Source organism: Momordica charantia (assembly GCF_013281855.1).
Source record: "Momordica charantia cultivar OHB3-1 chromosome 5 unlocalized genomic scaffold, Mcharantia_2.0 BLBB01000005.1, whole genome shotgun sequence".
NCBI lineage: Eukaryota > Viridiplantae > Streptophyta > Magnoliopsida > Cucurbitales > Cucurbitaceae > Momordica > Momordica charantia.
The window spans coordinates 9,145,753-9,158,910 of NW_028275163.1; positions in this window are offsets into that span (position 1 = coordinate 9,145,753).

Below are 13,158 nucleotides of genomic sequence, written 5' to 3' on the forward strand. Positions count from 1 at the left end.
AAACAAGAATGCTCTGAGGGTGAAAATTTTAAGAAATATAAAAATAAGACTAAAATCTAAAAGAAAATAAAAGCAAAAGATCTTCCCTAATTCAAAAATTCAAAAAAATATGACTTGTCTAAAATGCTAAAGAATTAATTAAAATATACAATTAAATATAAAGCAAATAAAATAATGCCAAAATGTGTTTTAAAACAAGTAAAGGAAAAAATTCTATTCCTTATTTGCTTTAGAGTGGGCGGCAAGCAAGCTCTTGGCATTAAAGGGTGGAAGCGTGCATGGGCTCGCAGCATGGGCATGGCACGCGCAAGACGACTGCAGCGGGCATGGGCGTGGCACGCACAAGGCAACAAGTAGGGGCACTTGTATGGGCGTGCGCGTGAAGGTGGCAGACAACGTTGGGGGCGCTGTCGAAGGTAGGCACTGGGGTTGCCTTTTAAGGTTAGCAGCTGGGGGCGCACACGGTAGGGCACGCGCGACAGGGGCATGCACACATTAGGGCGCATGCGGGCGTAAGCGAGGCGAGGTGTGCGCGGGTGCTTCGTGGGAGGTTGGCACACATGGGCAGGGCGTGCGGTTGGAGAGGCGTGCAGTGCTGTAGGGCGTGCATGGGCACGATGACGCATCCGGTGTGAGGCACGCACGCGCGACGTGATGCGCGTGGGGTGTGTCGAAGAACTTGCAGTAGGCAAGTACTTGAGGTTGGGCTATTCACTTGGCATCTCTTCAATCTACCTTTTATTCCTGGCCCTTGAGGCTTATTCATAGACCTTCAAAATGGACAAAATTTGTTGATGGGTCCAATGAAGCCTTCTCCTTTTTGGGGTCTTTCCTCTAGTCTTCTTCTTTGTTTGTAGGTGGGTTCTTGGAGCTCTTAGTCTATTATGATCACATCAAGTACAACAACAGCTAGATTTTCTAGAATTTTCAGACATATATCAGTGGTATATCAGTACACAGATATCATAGTTATATCAATATTGTGATCAAAATATAAATCAATAAGGTAAATCACCACATACATATTGCATGTATATTAGAGGTATATCATAATTAAAGAATCATATCAAAAGTAAATATTAGACATATATTATTGATATATCAGGAAAATATTAGAACACAGATATCGTAGTTACATTAATATGGTAGATCAAATGTAAATCAATAAAGAGGTATATCCGAAGTATATCATAGGTACATTAGAATCATAAAATCATATCATAAGTATATCAATAACATATATCGTATATATTATTGGTATATCAGCAGAATAATAGCAACATGTCAAGCACGAAGAGGGAATTCCGAATTTTAAAATTATTGAATCACTTATATCCTAATCAACAAGGGGGAAACATATGATAGTATCAACAAATTGACAAATGTAAGATTAAATATTCAAGTGACGAAGTTGCAATGAGTGGAGTTGAGTAAGAAACTCCACTCCTCCTTCAGGTGAAGGATTTAAAAACTCTAGATTTGAATAGTAAATCTACTATTCAACTCTCGAAAATTACTATTGAACTCCATATTTTATTTTATTTTATCTCTCTTATCTTTCTTCAAGTGGGTCCTCATCAAATCATATATCTTTGCTCATATCTCTTTCCTTCCAATTTGTCCACACCTTCTCAAATTTGGTGAGTCCCATCATTTTTTTCATTTTTTTTTATAATTTTGGTGGTTTTTCCCATTTCTCACTCTTATATTTTTTTAACTACACTTCCTTACTCTCATCTCTATTATTCTAACTTCCAATTATTCAACTTTTTCTTACAATTTAATTATTTCAGTTTCATCTCTGCCCATACTCACAATTGAACAGATTGAAATTTTCTAAATTATAATGCAAATATATTGTTTTAATTCATAGATATATATCATTTTCAATTATAATAGATTATATGAATTATACTTCCACGTAATTTTTTTTAAGATATGTCTATGTAATAATCTCTTGATATAAAATAAATTTTAAAATGTCAAGCTTAAATAACTAAATTTAAACATTTGATGAAATTAAATTAATTAATCTTAATTCTTTAGTTAAAAACTATTATTATTCTCTCTTGTACATATTTAAACAACTTATAGTTTGTAAAAATATATAATTTTAAACGTGCGACCTTAAAATAAGAACAATAGTTTATTTTGAATTTATAAAGATAAAGATACTTAATTTCAAGAGAACAAATATTAAATTAAAAATATTTATTTATTTTTCAAATTAGTAATAATATTCAAAATAACAAAATAAATGGTATGTATTTTGAACTTACTAAAATAATATCTATATCAAAAAACCTATTTGATTTTTAAATTAGACACAGCCAACATAACAAATATAGATGTATGATATTCATTTTGTGTTTAGTCAATTAAAATAATCTAAATACTTATTACTTTATTTTTAATATAGTGAAAGAGCTAGAGAACATTTTCAATGTAATCAGATTAAAATAAAAAAAAGCATAAAAAAGTTAAAGTAATTTTATAATTATTGAAATAATCTATAATATATATAAAAGCTAGGATCCGGAGAAACTTTTTTTTTTACCATTTTTGCCTTTCATTTTTTACCCTTTTAAATATGAAGTTGGAGGCAAATTGGTCATTTTACATATAGCTTATTAAATTCATTATAATTATTTATCAAAAAATTTGATTGATCTAAATGCAGCTATTATTATTTCGTGATTAATTAAGGTGAGATTAAATGATAAAGGAATAAATAGTGGGTGGAAATGCGTAGATTAAGACTTGCTTCATATTCCAACATTCTTAAAAAAAATTGTGGACGTTTTAGATATTGAAGGGTTTAATAGAAGTTAACACAATTTTATGATTAAAACCGTTTAAAGAAATTCCAGATTTTGAAAATTAGATTGACTATGGAAAAATTAATAATAGTTGATTCAACTTACTACGGAAGTTTATAAAATCTCCATATTTAAAGAAGAATGAGAAGGAAAATTTAGCAACATCATCTCAAATTCGGAAATCTACGAAATTCCAAAAATGTTTGTATCATTATCATCATCATACTGTTTTATCAGAGAGTTGAAAGCATTCAACAAAACATAGAAAATAAAAGTGAATGTCCTTTGTCAATGAAACGTTCAATCTTGTGAAGATAAAAATCTCAAGTTTATTTTTGTCGATGAAGAGGTATTTTTTTTTTCAAAGTCATTTTACGACACTTTCATATGTTGTTTTAAATTTCAAAGTCATTTATTATTTCTTAATCATAATTTTCTACATTTTCTATAGTTGTAGGGAACAAAAATACAAGCAGTCATGTTTAATAATGTCATTGAAAAAATAGGAAAGAGTATGAAAAAAATAAATCATAGAGTATGAAAAAGAAATAATACTTCATTCAAAATGGAAATGTAAATAGTGTATAACAAATACACGGATGTTAATTATGAGATAGAATATAACTAATTCTATCTCCACCATCAGAGCTCGAAGAAATTGAAGAGTTTATTGGTTTACATATGTTGAAGTTCAATTTTATTGAATTTTCAACTATTCCATCACTTGTAGGAAATTTAACAGGTAGGTAATTTTTTTTTTGAAATAAACAGATGGGTAAATTATGATTTGTTTATTTTTCTTCAACTTTATAATTTGTTTACCTTAATCCTATTCCATGAATAGAATTTACCGGAATGATTTTTTCGACAAGATCCAAAGCAAAAAGCAAATAAAACAATGCAAAGCGAGATATTTTTCTCATAGATAAGAGGTAATATAAATATTGTTAAATTAGTTTTTATATCAATTTTAATTATTTACATTTTTTTCTAATATATATTTATACAATTGTTCATTTTATAGTTGTGCGACAATGAAGTTGACATTATGACGTGATTTAGCAGGAAATGAAGGTTCATAAGTGAAAGAAAACATTAAAAAGAATCCTACCATTATTGCAACCAATGTTAAAATTGAGGTTTACGAAGGTATGTACCATATTTAAATTTAGAAAAATGTGAATTATGAAAAGACAAATATAAAGTTACGTTACATTTTTGTTTTAATTTTTAAGAGAAGTTAGTTTGTCAATAACTGTGACCAATATTATTCTCATTGATCCAAACCTTTCGGATGCAAATGAGCTAGATGCTAGGTATATTAATTTATAATTTATATCAATTTTTTTCGTATTTAATTAGGCAATCAGATGCAACATGCCAATATATTATGCAAGAGAGAAAAAGTTCTTGATTATACAAAGATGGCCAACATGAATTCTTCAAGAAGAATGCAAGAAGCTAAAGTAGTTAGTATACAAAATTTAATTGAAGGAATTGTTAATGTTATGTACTGTTTGCTCATAGTATCTATTATCAATGTATCTAACAATGAAAATTCATGGTATGAAAATGCAAAATATGCTCGCAAAGAGTGTATCTCAAATGATAGTGATGTGACAACTTGTTGTAGCAATTGCAATAAAGATGTAACAATCATTAGAAAATACATGCTGAAAATCTTAGTTTCTGATGGAGAAATGGATGCATACGTAACTGCTTTTGAGGCAACATAAATGTTAATAGGATGTGACGTTTCTGAATATGCTACAGAAATTATATAGGTAAATATACATTCTAACTACAATTATATATTTGCTTATTATATTATGATATCGTTTATATATGATAATACTTATATTTATTTGTTCAATTGGATATGCAGACGAATAAGGAGCATTCAAAGATTTATCGAAAGTTGACACTCATTGAAGATAAAAAATACAAATTTCTCATCCGATTAGATCAAAGAAATGAAGTAGACAGAAAAAGTGGATATTTTATTGCCAATGATATCAAGAAAGTTGAAGATGAAGATTTCAATGTACAACTTGAAAAAGTTATATAAAGAAGAAAATTAGAGTAGATAAATAAGCTTTTAGAAGAGACACAATTGTTTTTAAAGTATTGTTTACTATTGTCAATTCATTATCTATGATTATCTTGTTATTCATTTATACATTTTCTTTTATCTTTTTAATTTTTTTTACCTTGTATGGCAACAATTTTTTTAAGCTTAAGATGATACATTTTTTTTTCATCCTTGAAAATGAAAAAACAATTTTCTAAAAAAAAAATGACAACAGAAACATTTTTCAAATAAAATAATATGTATCACCAAAAATTATAAAGAAAAACTTGGATATGAATAATAATTTACAAATAATATATATTCTTAGCAGAAAATACATCGAAATACTTTTAAAAGTATCATATTTTAATCTCTAATCATGTAGGTTCCAATTTTGTTTGTAAAATATATTTTTTCTTATCTAATTATCTATAGGTGCCAAATGTTTGGAAAGAAATAAAGATATCCTAAGATTATATATATATTTTTCTCATTTTTAAAAATGCAAAAAGAATCTTATTAATAAAAAAAATCTTCAATTGAAATGTTCAACTATTATATACTTTTGCAAGATTAATCAAATGCATATTCAAGCTATTGGAAAATAAAGCTATCAAAAGAAGGGTTGATGTTCTTCAAATTAGACATAAAATAAAATTTTTAAAAAATTGTTTAAGTTAAACAGTAAAAATCAAATGATGCTTCTCGTTAGATTAAAATGAGGATATTTTCAAAATGACAAAAAATAAGAATAAAACTAGATGCTGCTCTTTCTCCCCAACAAAAAAAAAAATTAAATAAAAAAACTTATAAAGAAATTCAAAATAATTTTGTGAACATTCAAAATTTATAATTTTTTTTGATAAAATTCAAATTTTCTGATTAAAACAAAATAAAATAAAAAACTAATTACAAAGTTATGAATATGACATAAGGAATAGTATTTATCATAATAAATTCATATTTTGTCTATCTATATTTCCTCATTTAAAACGTTAGTATAATTAATAAAACTATTAAATATTACATTTATGTGCGAATATGAAAGAAATCATGCACATGATATGCACATTCAAATTTTAATAAAACAAAATAAAACAAAAAACTAAAATCATGCTCATTTAATGAATTACTTATAAAACTTCATGTACCGTTACAATACAAAATTATGAGTTTGAATTGAAACAATATTAATAATATCTGTAGAACCATAAATTTTAGGCCAATCATAAACGGCCACGTCATTATCTATTTTATTTAGGGATTAATTATATATTAACCCTAAATTAAAATTAAACATAATTTGACAATTAAAATATGTAATTGGGTCATATGAGTATTGGGCTTGGAATCGATTTGGTTCACAAACTTGGCCAAAAGCCAAATTTACTAGGAATTAAAGTGGATTAATATTTAAATTTAAATAAATTCATTTAAAGAATTGGGCTTGGCTCAAAATTTTCCAAGCCCAATGGCCCACCAAAGTCTATGGAATCCTCTATAAATAGAGGGGATCTCATTCATTTTGAGGGAGGTTCAAAATTGAGAGAATTCACACCAAATTGAAGACTATTTGAAGACTTGAAGATTCGAAGACCAACTTGAAGACTTTGAATACTTGAAGACTTGAAAACTTTCGAAGAACATATAACTTTGATCCAAATTCAAGAACATATATCTTCACATCAAGTTCGAGAGAAAGAATCAGAGGATAAAGATTAGAGATTGAATCCACTATACAACACATACAAACAATATAAAAGTTCAACTCCATGAAACTTAATTTCTCCGGAAATCTCGTGTGAACAAATTGGCACGCCCAATGGGACCATCTCTACCTCTCATCTCTTTCCCAAGGCTCAAACTTCTCTCAAGAAAAAGAAAGAAGAAAGAATGACATCTAAGAAAACTTCTTCGAGCAACACCTCTTACACATGACCTATCACCCGTAGCCGTTCAAAAGAAATCCGGTTAGGAGAAGATCAAACACCTACAGCTGTTGCTAAGAAAATACTGCAGCAGATGAAAAAACCTACTCAATTTGGGGTCGTTATCAAGGAGAATCCTTTGTTCATCGAGTCTGCTCCTTCCTTTGTTCATTAATTTCTCAAAGTCTGCTCTTATTTTTTCTCCTAATGTCCACCTTGATAGGTAGCATTATCTTTAGACCATCCTTAATGTCAACTTGGTGAATCATTTTGGGAACTATCGTGGATTTCCGTCTCACTCCACTAGGAGGAAAGGTATGTACTGGAATTTTCTTAAAGACAAAATATGGCAAACAATGCAAGGCTAGAAATGCTCTTTCTTTTCTGTAAGAGGCAAAAAGGTTCTTATTAAGAGCGTTGGCCAGGCAATAATTCCTTCATATGCTATGAGCATTTTTCGCCTTCCTAAAGGCTTTTGTTCAGATATCGCTCAAATGTTTGCTCGTTTCTGGTGGGCACAACAAATGATTCCCAGAAACTTCACTGGATGAAATGAGAAAGAATGTGTTTTCCAAAAGAATATGGAGACCTAAATTTTCGGGATCTAGAAGGTTTTAACAAAGCTTTGGTGGCAAAACAGGTCTGGCGCGTGCTTTAAAATCCAAACCTTTTAGTCTCCCACGTCTTGAAAGCAAAGTACTTTAAAGACAGATCTCTTATCCATGCTACAAATACTCCCAATTCTTCTTATTTTTGGAGAGACTTTCTATGAGGGAGAGATCTACTTGTCAAAGGTTTGCGACTTTGTGTTGGGAATGGATCTTCTATAAATGTGTTCTTTGATCCTTGGATTCCAAGACCCCTTACTTTCAGACCACTCACAGTTAATAATGGAAGTTCTGATGTCTGGATGGCTTATTTCATCACTCAAATAGGAGAATGAGACATTCATTTGGTATCAAATTTATTTTGTGAAGAAGACAAAGATTTAATCGTATCTATGCCTATAAGTTCTTGTAATCTACGGGATTCCTGGCTTTGACACTATGATAAACAAAGAACTTATAGAGTAAAGAGCGGGTACAAGCTTTTCATGCATCTAAAATGTAATGAAGTGTCCACTAGCAACGTCTATCGAGGTGATCAATGGAAATCCATTTGGAACCTTACTGTCCCATCAAAAGTTAAGCTCTTCATATGGAAAACAGCACATGATCATATCCCTACATCTCAAAATCTACATATAAGGGGGATTGATGTGTTACCTGTTTGCACTCTTTATTCCATTAAGTGTGAGAGTACTACTCATGCCCTTTTCCTTTGCAAGCGCACACAGAATATATGACAGATCCTCTTCCCCTCTCTGTCTCGTTTCCCAGCAAATTTAAATATCAGGTTTATGGATTTTTGGCTTTTTCTCTCCGATCATCTTAATCCAAATGAAAAAAATTTGGTGGCAGTTACCTGTTGGGCTTTTGGAATGTTCGTAACTCTTTACTCCATGGAAATCAGACCTCCCCTCCTGAAATCAAGTGTGAATGGATAATTTCCTATCTTCACAATTATTTGCAAGCCCAAGCTGGTATCATCTCCTTACCTCGGGTGTCTTCTCAGCAAATTTCTCATCAATGGCGGTCTACATCAGGAACCTCTTTAAAATTAAACACTGATGCGACTTATAGGAGCGATTCAACTAGTCTGGTGTTTGTGATTTGAGATTGAAATGGAACTCTAATTGCAGCAAAAAAATTTGTATCCCTTACCCGTTGTCGCCTTTGATTGCTGAAATCAAAGGCATTTTGGAGGGTTTAAAATTTGCCGTTTCAACAAATTGCTCCCGAATTGAAGTAGAATCAGATTCTCTGATGGCTATACGCTTGATTTGGGAAGATCTACACACCTTGAGTGATGAATTGAGTTGGTTGATGGAGGTAAAATCTCTATCTCTCTCTTTCAATTTCATCTCCTTCAATCACGCCCCCTCGAAATTGTAATTTTTTGGCCCACTGTTTAGCAAAATGGGACATTTTTTCTCCAACAACCACATGTGTCTGGCAAAATTCATTTCCTAGCTGGCTTTTGGATGTTGTAAAAGGGGATTCCACTTCAATCGGTGTCCTTGTGGCTTAATTTAATACAACTATTTCTTTTTCAAAAAAAAAAAAAGAAACCTGATAAAAAAAACTGAAATGTTGTAGGTTAGAGTTTGTAGGTGAAATGCGTGTGTCATGGAAATTAACAAAAATATGTATTCCTTAATTACCGACATATTTTATTAGTGTGAGTTATTAATTTTAATTTTAATCTATTATTATTTTTTGAGATTTGACTTCTTAGATATGGAAAAAAATTTAGAAATATAGATTAAAAAAAATCATCCCATATTTTAATAATGTTATCCCATATTTTCATTAAAAAAAATTACCTCATATTTTAATAATGTTAGCCACTAATGTTTTGAAAATTTGACCTATTAGATATGGCAACAATATTAATTGTAGGTCTAAAAATTCGTCTTTTAAGAAATAATAAATTAGTCCATCTAAGATAACTATTTAAAACAATAATTTAGTTCTCTTAAAGGTAAATATTTAAAAATGGTCACAATTTTTTTGATCCATTTTATATATGTAATTTAATTTAAACTAAATAAACTTAAAATAATAAATATTTTTTCTGTTATATTAAAATATTATTTTTACTAAGTACTTAATTAATATAATGTATAAAATGAGGGTTTCACTTCTTTAAACAGAATATATATTTTGAAATTTTTGGGATGACGACACAATTTTTTTTAAAATTTTTTTCAGTACTTTGGATTTTGATTATTTGATATGGCAACACAAAGGTGAAATGTGTGTAATATGAAAATTAACAAAAATATGAATTCCTTAATTACCGCATATTTTGTTAATGTGAGTCATTAAATTAAATTAAATTAAATTTATATTTATTATTATTATTATTATTTTGAGATGTGACTTCTTCTATATGAAAAAATAAAGTATAGATTTAAAAAATTGTTTAAACCACTAACAATGTAGTGATTAGGGTTTACAATATTAGTATTTCTTAATTATCTCATATTTAAATTAAAAAATTAACCCATATTTTAATAATGTTAACTATTAATGGTTTGAAAATTTGACTATCAGATATAGAAACAATATTAATTATAGGTTTAAAAATTCGTTTTTGAAAAAATAATAAATTAGTCCTCCTAAGGTAACTATTTAAGACAATAAATTAGTTCTCTTAAAGGTACATATTTAAAAATGGTTACACTTTTTTGTGATCTATTTTATATACGTAATTTAATTTAAAATAAATAAACTTAAAATAATAAATATTTTTCTATTATATTAAAATATTCTTTTTTACTATGCACTTAATTAATATAATGCGTAAAAATGGGGTTTCACTTTTTTTTTAAAAGAAAAAGAATAAATATTTTGAAATTTTTGGGATGGACAAATTTTTTTTAAAAAAATTTTTTTAGTACTTTGGATTTTGATTTTTTGGGTAAAATACAGTTTTAGTCCTTGAGTTTGAGGATATGTTTCTATTTGGTTCCTAAGTTTCAAAAAGTGACAGTTTAGTCCCCAACCTTTCGGAAATAGTTATAAATCCCTGAACAAAGTTGATCGTTAGTTGACTAACGGAAAAATGACATAGCATTGTTAAGTTGACAATTTTTAAATGACGTGTCAATATTTATTTATTTTATATATACATATTTTTTCTTTTATCTTTCTCTCTTTTCCCTCCTCCTCCTTCTCCTCCTCCTTCTTTGGTGCTCCTCTCGTCTCCGTTCCAAATCTATTTTTTTCTCCACTGTTTCCATGGATATCTCCAAATCTCTCTATTTTCTCCAAATCTAACACACGTCTCCTCAAATCTTCATCCAAAATTTTCAATTGGCACTGGCATCCGTTTGGAATTGGACTCTTGTTTGACTGTTCAAGAAAAATTGAATTAAATAAAAGTAAATATCATGGGACGTCTTTTAGTTGTGAAAAAGTCTCTTCTCATTCAACTCAAAATTAAATTGTACAGGAGAAGTCTATTTAAATAATACAAGGGGAAGAATAATAAAATAACTCCCAGCTAACTAACTTGGCTAAATAAACACATTATCACCGACGCCTTAGAAAAAAAAATCACAGATAAGGGGGAGGATGCTGATCTCTCCTTTCACTTGCTTTGATGTGTCTAGAGTTGGTTTGAGAAAGAAAACAGACAGCCACTACACATGAAATTTTCAAGCTTTTAAATTTAATTAACTCAGTTTCATTTTAAAATGAATAAAACAGACCAAGAAAATTGATCTGTCAATGCCAATTGAGAGTGCCAAGATCCTGGTCAATGAACAGTCAAACAGAGTACAGTTCCAAACAGATGCCAGTGCCAATTAAAAATTTTGGATGAAGATTTGAGGAGATGGGTGTTAGATTTGGATAAAATAGAGAGATTTGGTGATATCCATGGAAAAAGTAGAGAAAAAAATAGATTTGGAACGGAGACGGGAGAGCACCAAAGAAGAAGGAGGAGGGAAGAGAGAGAAAAAGAAAAGAAAAACGAAAAAATGCCACCTAACTTTAAAATATATATAAAATAAATAAATATTACACCTCATTTAAAAATTGCCAACTTAACAATGTCATGTCACTTTTCCGTTGGTCAACTAATTGTCAACTTTGTTCATGGACCATTTAGAACTATCTCCTAAAGCCTGGGGACTAAACTGTCACTTTTTAAACTTAGGGACCAAATAAAAAATCTATCCTCAAACTCAGGGACTAAAAATGTATTTTATCCTTGATTTTTTGATATGACATCATAAAGGTGAAATGTGTGTGATATGGTAATTAACAAAAATATGTATTCCTTAATTAACACATATTTTTTTAATGTGAGCCACTAATTTTAATTTATTATTATTATTTTTTTAAGATTTGACTTCTTAAATATGGAAAAAAAATTAAGTATAGATTCAAAAAATTGTTTAAACCATTAAGAATGTGGTAATTAGGGTTTACAAAATTAGTATTTCTTAATTATCCCATATTTTCGTTAAAAAAAACCCATATTTTAATAACGTTAGCCATTAATGTTTCGAAAATTTCACATATTAGATATGGTAACAATATTAATTATAGGTTTAAAAATTCGTTTTTTATTAAATAATAAATTAGTCCTCCTAAGGTAACTATTTAAAACAATAAATTAGTTCTCTTAAAGGTAAATATTTAAAAATGGTTACAATTTTTTATGATCCATTTTATATATGTAATTTAATTTAAAATAAGTAAACTTAAAATAATAAATATGTTTTCTATTATGTTAAAATATTATTTTTTTTACCCGAGGGGACCTAATGGATGTACAAATCAAAAGCTCTAATGTCGCGAGATTAATCAGTCAAACTCATTAACCGAGTTAATCAACATTCGTTAACTATCGGTCACTACACTAAAGACCTGTAGCTGCACTCTTCTCACTGTAGAATATTTTCTTGTCCACGGAGCTGGGAACATAACTACAAAAGATAAAATTCACTCATTCCCGACTTTAGGGTAAGTAGATGAGTGTTCTCTTAAGTGCTGACTCTGAGACTTGAACAAGGGGCCCCACCCTTTCACTGGCCCGAGAGGGACTTCCGGTTATTGGTTGAACCATAATCGGGTTGTTTATTAGAGGATTAGCTGTACTTAAGATACAAGATTTAACACAGGGGTAAAACGGTAATTTGACCCAACTGTGGTTACAAACACTCGTGAAGGATTGACTTATCGTTAATGGTCAAAATTCATGGACGCAAAGTATTCTACAGTGAGAAGAGTGCAACTATGGGTCTTTAGTGGAGTGACCGATAGTTAACGAATGTTGATTAATATGGTTAATGAGTTTAATCAATTAATCTCGTATCGTTGAAGCTTCCAATCTGTAGGTCCATTAGGTCCCCTTGCTAGCTCATAAAGGATAGTTAAGAACAATTAGTCTTGAAAAGAATTTGAATTGTTCAAATTAATTATAAAGGGAATTAAAGTTAATTGTATGAGACGCAATTAATATAATGTATGTTGATACATTATAATATAAAGTTAATTTTGAATTGGATTCAAAATGATGAGAGATAGATATTAGAATTTGAGTCTAATATAGTTGATTAATTTAAGTTTAATTTAATTAAATATGATTAAATTAAATTAATTAAATTAATGGGATATATTAATTTAGTTAAATTAAATTAAATTAATAATTCTTTTTTGTAATTAATTAAATTAAATTAAATTAATTATTATTTTAATTAAAATTGTTTTAATTAAAATAAAAG